We start from the raw sequence: 8,835 nt of genomic DNA on the forward strand, positions 1-8,835 counted from the left end.
TGACAAGGAGACAAGTAGCTACATGTGTTCGTAAGTGCACTTCATGTTCTTGAATACATTTTTTAATATTTTTTTCCAACGTGCGGTTTGCTTTCAGAGAGACATCGAGCGACCACAGTAAACTTATATTATAGCCCACGATGTTCAAATCAACCAATGGCCGTTGACTTTGTGTTTATGGCGTCATTTGCCGAGAGAACAGTCATTGGTTTACAGCTGACTTTAGCTGAAGTCTTCCAGCTGAAGTCATTATGATAATCAAATGGTTTGATGCCTGATAGCAATGTACGCTTGAACGACGCATTATTATTGCAATATTTCATGTTGTACTGCGAAGCATGTGTACCCGACGCATATGTTCATAAATCATGAAATTACTTGTCACGGCATTTCCAAGCGGAGGAAGTTATTTTCACTGTACACGCAAGCAGGCGCGTCTGGTAGAACACCCGCTGACCACACACAAACGAATCGCATTGGATCCCCACTTGAAGGCGGAATTTTTATTATTTATTTTAATTGCATATTTCTCAATTTTTCGGTCAAAAACAACGTTGCCGACGCCGTAATTTCTGCGAAACGAGCCCTTTAACGCTATTTCGTTAAACGCGTAGTCTCTGAAGCCCTCAACACGCAGTCTCTGAAGATACAAAAAAAAAAAGAACGAGCGATGAACTCTCTCCTGGTGTTTCTCAGCTTTCTGACGCACTTCGTGATGCTAGAGCGGTGGTTTGCGTGTCGCTATTATGGTACATATTCTCGGTTGGTTCATTTTGCGTAATATATTAGTTGTAAAATATTCTTTATTCTTTTTATTGACTGACGTGACTAGCACGCGCGATCAACTGATTTCACTCATCTTTGTTGATTTTTCAGACTGCGAAAGCGGAGATAAACACGTGTAGCCGACGAGCGCGAAATCCTGATGAGCTCAACGCTTAGTTCTGGAATCGGACACGTGCTTTTGAGAAACAAAGAAAAATCGAGCAAAAAATTTCACCAACAGGATGGGTGGTGAAGGCGAGCGAGAAATCCCTCTCTTTTAAAGTGGGGTGCGTTTGTGACCTTTCCAGCTTTTGTATGCGACTGCCGATGAAGGCCCCTTTACCCAGAAAACTGACGAAACCGCTTTAATCTATGCCACGACGGCTTCATGTTTCGCTCCTTTCCGAGATCAAGAAGCTTGACTGCCCATGTGTTATACAGAACGAGCGCGCGAGTTCTGTTCTCGGAAACAGTGCGCGACGCAGTTTGTTCGGGCGACAAAAAACATTACTCGGCAGGAAAGGCGCAACGGCCATTGTAGACAGTGCTTGTCCGCGTCATCGCTTAAGGCTGACCCATTGACATTGCATCCCGACTACAGTTAGATGGTTCCCAGGCAACGGTTGCGGCTCCCTTGTGCGAGTGTGTCTTCTGCAGCCAACACCACCACGCCGGATGGCACATGACGTCGTGCAATGTACCGACTGTGTGATTCGGTGAACGGTGCTAACTGGCGCCCGACGCTGTTCGTGGGCGAGCTGACGTTGAGTCGATATGCCTGCATTGTTTGTGACGTCACTCATGGTACAGCGATAGTGTTGCCATGTTCGCACGCCCTGTCCCAGACGTGTCTGGCGGGGTGCGTCTTGCCAGATGGCGGAAGCGTCTGTCCCCTGTACACAGAGCCCACGGTGAGCGAGCCCTTGCAAGAATATAGTTCCAGGGGTGGCAGCTTCCTCCCAATTGGAAGGATAGCTTGAAAGGTAAGTACCCCTTTCCTGCGACGGTCGAAGCTCCGTGGGTCCTGCGTCTCCTGTATGTAGTAGCCACCTCTAGGTTTAGTCCTTGCAATGTCCACTGGATGGCGGTACTTGTATATGATGCATATGTGATGGAAAGATGCGAAGTGGTGGTACTTGGAGTGTTCACTAGATTGACGGACGAACGAACGAACGGGTGGACGGATGGACAAACAGACAGACGGACACATACATACATACATACATACATACATACATACATACATACATACATACATACATACATACATACATACATACATACATACATACATACATACATACATACATACATACATACATACATACATACATACATACATACATACATACATACATACATACATACATACATACATAAGATGGACGGACGTATGTATGTATGTATGTATGTATGTATGTATGTATGTATGTATGTATGTATGTATGTATGTATGTATGCATTCATGCATGTATGCATGAAAAGCGCTTCCAGTACGCAAAAAATACTTCGAATTTAACATAACCGCCTAAGCACTCCGCACTCGAGCTTTTGCAGAAAGTTATAGCTACAATTCTCTGAAGACCGATTTGAGGAGAATACTGTACAACAGTTTCGGGAGCAAATATTGAAGCCCAACTCGGTTTGAACAATATTTTTCCACCGGACTGTCATGAAGCGCAGGAAGTCGCCTCGACAGCTGACAGCAGTGAGTGGCTGCTGCTGCCTGCTCCTTCTCCCGTCTACGATAGTTGCCACAAAGTTATATTTCGTGCAAACGTAAAAGACATGTTACCACGTGGCAGAAAAAAACTTCTGCCTAATTGAACTCTCCGCAAAGCTCCTTTTAAATTAGCGCGTCTCACTACATGGCTTCCGGAAGAAAGTAATCTTTTAATAAACATTCCTTTTCAGTGTTCTCAATCTTGTTATCATCACTATTAAAAACTTATATCCTACCGAGGCGTGCAAGTCCCCCGAAATCATGCGCCTCCATTGAATTCTGCGGCACGTCTGCTGGAGCCGCGGCGAAAAGTGGCGCCCTGCGCATCGCGTGTGGGAGAGGAGAATCGAGGAGGGTGCGCGCAACCTTGGATGCACGCGCGCGAAACGTAGAGTCGTTACCGTGCCATAAACTCCACATGCAAGGAGTTTTAGGCGAAGGTTGGTTGCAGCGTCCCTACTCAGTATTTATTCAATGTACGAGACTTCACGTCTCTCCAGCTCATGTAAACAGATAGGGCAGCCTCCCCCCCCCCCCCTACCCTGTCTTTCCCCTGTGCGCTCGCCTATGTAATGTAATTTCATAGCTTGTTGACCTCACATTATTTCTTTCTCTTGTTTTATATACCACTTATTTATATATCGCCATTACGCCAGGATTGGTTATTTGCACTGCATTAACTAGAAGGAGGTTATCTGATTGACGGCTAAGGTCAAGGCACGAGTGAAAGTTAAACATTTCACTGCAAAGTACCAGTCCTCAACTTCACTTTTTAAAGGGGAGAAATGTGAATCTAGTTTTTGGTTCACTAAGCATTGCGGCTAGGTGCCGCCGCCCGATTTAAAGGGTTCAGCCATATCCATCCATCCATCCATCCATCCATCCATCCATCCACCCACCCACCCACCCACCCACTGATCTCCACGAAATAGTCACGCTAAGAGCACATCACATTCATCATATCTTTCCTCCTCACTGATCAACTTATACATGAATCATCATCATCATCATCATCATCATCACTAATCAGCCCGCTCGCACGTGCATGGAGACACCATTGCCACTCGTACGCGCGAGACACGTCGACTACGCTTCGTACGTTCACAGTGGTCGTTCCATTTCGTGCTTGCTGTCCATGAACCGCAGGTCTTTCGAAATCTACGACCGGTGTCTACTGAACGCCAAGGCCACTCGAACGCACGAGCATTTGCCGCCACGAAGCAAAGAACGCCGTCCGGATAGAAGTGGCGCACGAATATCTACGGCTGACTACCACATCAAGGCTGAAGACCGCCGATGCCATGATGTCAAGCGACCGTCAACCGCGCCGACCTCTGAAGATGCTACCCTGTCCAAACCGAAACAAACTGCGGCCACCATTCACCGCTGGCGCGATTCTGCCGTCGTCCGAGGTTACCGCGAACCAGAACTGCGTGGAAGACTCCAAGAGTACCAACCGAAGTCGACGCTCCGTCCACCACCGAGGACCAGATGGCGGCATCGAAGAATGGCGCCGCCTTCTGCGCATAGCCACCACGATTCCGAAGCATGGGCATCGGCTCTTTTGGTTTCATGCGTTCTTGGGCAGTGAAGTTCGGCGAAACGTTCGTGGAGCCGTACGCTCGCACAGTCCTCCAGTATCTGTGCGCCCGATGTCAAGCAAACGTCCGCCGTGCCGACCTCTGAAGACGCTACTCTGTCCAAACCGAAACAAACTGCGGCCACCATTCAACGCTGGCGCGATTCTGCCGTCGTCCGAGGTTACTGCGAACCAGAACTGCGTGGAAGACTCGAAGAGTACCAACCGAAGTCGACGCTCCGTCCACTACCGAGGACCGGATGGCGGCATCTAAGAATGGCGTCGCCTTCTGCCCATAGCCACCGCGATTCAGAAGCATGGGCATCGGCTCTTTTGGTTCCATGCGTTCTTGGGCAGTGAGGTTCGGCGAAACATTCGTGGAGCCGTACGCTCGCACAGTCCTCCAGTATCTGTGCGCCCGATTGCTGTGTTGGGAGCTGGCTGATCCCGACGAAGCAGAAGAAGACGGCCGACGGAGACGTACGCGGCGGGCGGGACACCGACCAGCCCGAACACGCGGGTTGGCGCGAAGCGCCGAAGAGAAGAACAACAACCGCATTTCACGGTTACCCAACACACACTGTCTTTATTTTACAGTCGCCTTGAAATCCTAGATGCCAGAGCGGTGCCCCCTGGCATCCTCACATGTCATTTCGAAACCGAAACCGAAAACCCAGAACACAACAATCATCCCCTCCTCGAAAAAAGTTCACTTATACACTGTTTATATTTATACATGATCGATACCAACATATTTTACAAGGTATGTACATTAGAACACATGAAAATTCAGAGCACGGCACACCGAACTCACACACTACGAATCCTGAAAATGCACCGACAAACAAAAAAATGTACACAACTGTTCGGAACAAGAGTTCTACATCACGTAGTCTTCGAACCGACGCGGCTTCTACCATTTCCGCTTAGGTCGGGCCCTTTTGGGTGTAGAATCAGGTGTGTCTGCACCTTGGTCACTTGTGCTCTGATGTGACACATCAAGAGCAATGGATGATTGTGAAGGCTCTGAACGAGCGTTAAAATTCGCGGTCTCATCAGAACTCGCAGCATGAGCTTCGGAAGAATTTTGCGGACCGGAGTCCGGTTCAACGGTCTCAGCCGTAGTTGAAGGTTCGAAGTGAACCGTATGACTTGGTGTACTTGAACCAGCGACACCGACTGGTAAGTCCTCCTCCCTTGAAGAAATGCCTGTACATGGAGGCCACATGTAACAGTCTGATGCGTAGTTGAAAGGCGTGGACGAAACGTGATGGGGAAGACTTTTAGGTGTTGAAGGCGAATCCGCATGAAAAATAACAAGGCGCGAAGCATTCCAGATGTTACCATCACTTAAGTGAAAAGAAGTGGGGCTAACCGGGCCCAAGACTTTGTAAGGACCCCAATACTTGGGGCGCTTGCCTGGCACACGAACCTTGACTAGATCGCCAGTGCGAACTTTGGACTGCTTTGCACCTCGACGGGTGTCGACATACTTTTTCATTGCTTGTTGATGAGAAAAACCCCGGTACGGATTTGATCAGGAGAAGACACTGCTATGTTACGAGGCAAAGAGACTATGTCGAGAGCAACTCGCGGTTGCCTACCGTGGAGAAGTTGAGCAGGAGACACTGCAGTGGTGCCTTGTGGTGTGAACCTGTACGAAGCTAAACATTCAGTCAAGACTTGCTTGAGGGGACGGTGCTCTAATTGGGCGATCTGGATATGTTTCTTCAAAACGCGATTAAAGCGCTCGATTTGCCCATTTGATTGGGTATAGAAAACTGATGACCTCAAGTGCTGAATTCCTCGTTGTGAAAGAAAAGCCTCGAAATGTTGGGACTGAAACTGTGGACCATTGTCCGTAACTATGACATCAGGAAAACCTTCCTGGCTGAAGATTGAAGACAGAAATTCAATGATGACCTCAGAAGTAACCGTATGTGTGAAACAAAGCTCTGGCCATTTGGAGTGGTAGTCGATGAGAGAAACAATGAACCGGGCATTTCGCGGAACATTATACAAAGGACCGATGATGTCCATGCCGAGTTTCTTCCAAGGCCGATCAGGCCACTGGACTGGCTGCAACGGAGAAAATGCAGGTTTGGCAGACTTGTCAACTGCCTGACATATATGGCAGTTGTAAACTGCATGCTAGACCTGCTTGTCTAAGGCTGGCCACCAGTACCTGTCTCGGAGATTCTGTTTGGTGCGGACAATGCCTCGATGGGCCTCATGGGCAAGCTGTATTAGCTTGTTACGGAAAGAAGCAGGGGGAATCACGCGTTCATCGTGGAAAAGCAAGTCCTCGAAACAAGACAGTTCCTGTCGGACTGCGAAGTAAGGCAAGAATTCAGAAGCAAGAGCACATTTGGAAGGCCATCATTCACGTAAATATTTGAGAACTTGAGACAAAGTGGAATCTGCAGCTGTAGCTGCCTGAAGCTCAGTTTTAGTAATGCAGGAAGTAACTAATGAAACAACTTCCTCATCCCGCTCTTCAGTAACCGGTATCTGAAGAGGAAGGCGCGACAGTGCATCAGCAACCACGTTATTAGAACCTTTACAATATGGAACACTGAAATTTTAATACATGAGTTTGGCACACCAACGGGAAATGCGAATGGGGCGGCGGCCTTCGGATCCTGCAGAAAGAAGAGCAACTAGTGCTTGGTGATCTGTACGTAATATGAAGTGCCAGCCCCACAAGTAAACATGCCATTTTTCACAGGCAAAAAGACACGCGAGAGCTTCACGCTCTCCTACTGAATATCTGCGTTCAGCAGGGGTCAATGTACGAGATGCAAAAGCGATAGTGATCAGCTGATCACCTCTGAGTTGTTGAAACACTGCTCCCAGTCCAACACCGGACGCATCAGTCTTGATGACGATGGGAAGCTTCTCATTGAAAATACTAACGTCAGGCTTTGAGGCCAGTATTGACTTTACTCGAGTGAAGCTCTGCTATGCTTCAGCTGACCAGCTAAAAGACTGTGCTTGACGAAGTAGAGTACGCAGTGGTTCAACAACATCCGCATAGTGAGGAACAAACTTGGCATAATAACCAACAAGACCTAAAAAAGATTGCAAGGTTTTGACATCAGTAGGCTGTGGGGCATTGACAATGGCCTGAACTTTAGATTCAACAGGTGTCAAGCAGCGGGAACTGACATTATGTCCTAGAAATTGGAACTCATTCACAGAAAAATTGCACTTGTTATTAAGTTTCATATCACATTCACTGATGCGGTTGAGAACAGTATGCAAGTTAGCATCGTGCTCTTCGCGAGTTCGTCCCCACACCAAAATGTCATCCAAGTAACAAAGGGCGCCATTACAACCCTTAAGAATAATTGACATGATTTTCTGAAACACTGCAGGGGCAGATGCAAGCCCAAAACACATGCGGCGAAACCGAAACAAGCCTTCGTGCGATACAAATGTGGTTAAGTCTCTACTGCACTCAGAAAGTTCAACTTGGTGATAAGCGGACGCAAGGTCCAGCTTGGAGAAAAATACCGCTCCGGAGAGCTGATGAAGCAGTTCTTCAATGTGAGGAAGTGGAAAACCATCTAAGACGATCGCCTTGTTCGGTTCTCGTAGGTTGACGCATAGTCGAAGGAATCCATCTTGTTTCTAGACGACGACCAGGGGAGAAACCCAGTCGGAAGCAGAGACAGGCTCGATGATTCCGCTGGCTTGAAGGCGAGATAGTTCCGCAGAGACTTGCCCACGGAGAAGAAGAGGAATGCGGCGCAGCTTGGCACGCACAGGGCACACACCTGGTCGACGCATCACTTTATGCGAAAAACCGCGCACACAACCCAGTTCACTGGTGATCAGGTGGTGGAATTCAGAAGGCGCGTTGGCCGGAAGATCATCTTGGACGTCGACTTGAGCACAGTCATAGACGCACCGACGATGTTGATGGACAAAGCCCTGATGGCGTCACGTCCCAAAAGCGAGCTGCCATTGGCAGTTACATAAAAAGTAATGGAAGCAGTGCAACTGCGATAGGAGACCTGAGCTGTAAAATGACCTAATATATCAATCGTTTCCTTGGAATATGTTTGTAGAACGTCGTGTGAAGGGAAAAGCCGAATGTTGGAAAAATGACTATGAAAGTCAGCGGCACTGATTAAAGAGACTGAGGCACCAGTGTCCACGAGAAATGACAAGGGCACATGGCCCACTGAAGCTACGATGCTGGGCTCTGCCATAGTGTGGAGGCCGTCCACATTTAAAACAGTGGCCGTATTGGTTTGTGCAGTGCTCGAAGGAGCGGACAAAGAAACTGGTTCGGGAAGATTTGCTGGACGGGAATTGCATACGGACTGAAAATGTCCGATTTTTCCGCACACAAGACAAGTGCGGTTTCTCGTGGGACACTGCGCAAAATTGGCTAAATGTCGAGCCGATCCGCAACGAAAGCAATGCGCGGTTGCGCTTAGAGAAGAAAATTGCGAACGCGAGTTAGGAGTTCGGTGCTGTTCCTGAAAACCAGAATATGGCGGAATGGGGTCGCCATATTGCCGGCTTCCTCGCCCCCGCGACGCAGAGAGGCCGCCATGTTGGCCGCCACGGAAGGACTGTGCAGGCGGGCGTCCATGGTGGCCGCCGCGCCGAGATGAAGATGAAGGGCCACCATGTTGACGCGTCCCGTGAAACAAAGAGCCGCTGCCTTGGCCCCCCGCAGCAGAAAGTTGCTGCACTGAATGCGGAGCGAATTGCTCCAACTGGGAGCGAATAAGCTCGTCCACTCGCGCAATCG

The sequence above is a fragment of the Rhipicephalus microplus genome, chromosome X, assembly GCF_043290135.1.
Source record: "Rhipicephalus microplus isolate Deutch F79 chromosome X, USDA_Rmic, whole genome shotgun sequence".
In the NCBI taxonomy this organism is placed as follows: domain Eukaryota; kingdom Metazoa; phylum Arthropoda; class Arachnida; order Ixodida; family Ixodidae; genus Rhipicephalus; species Rhipicephalus microplus.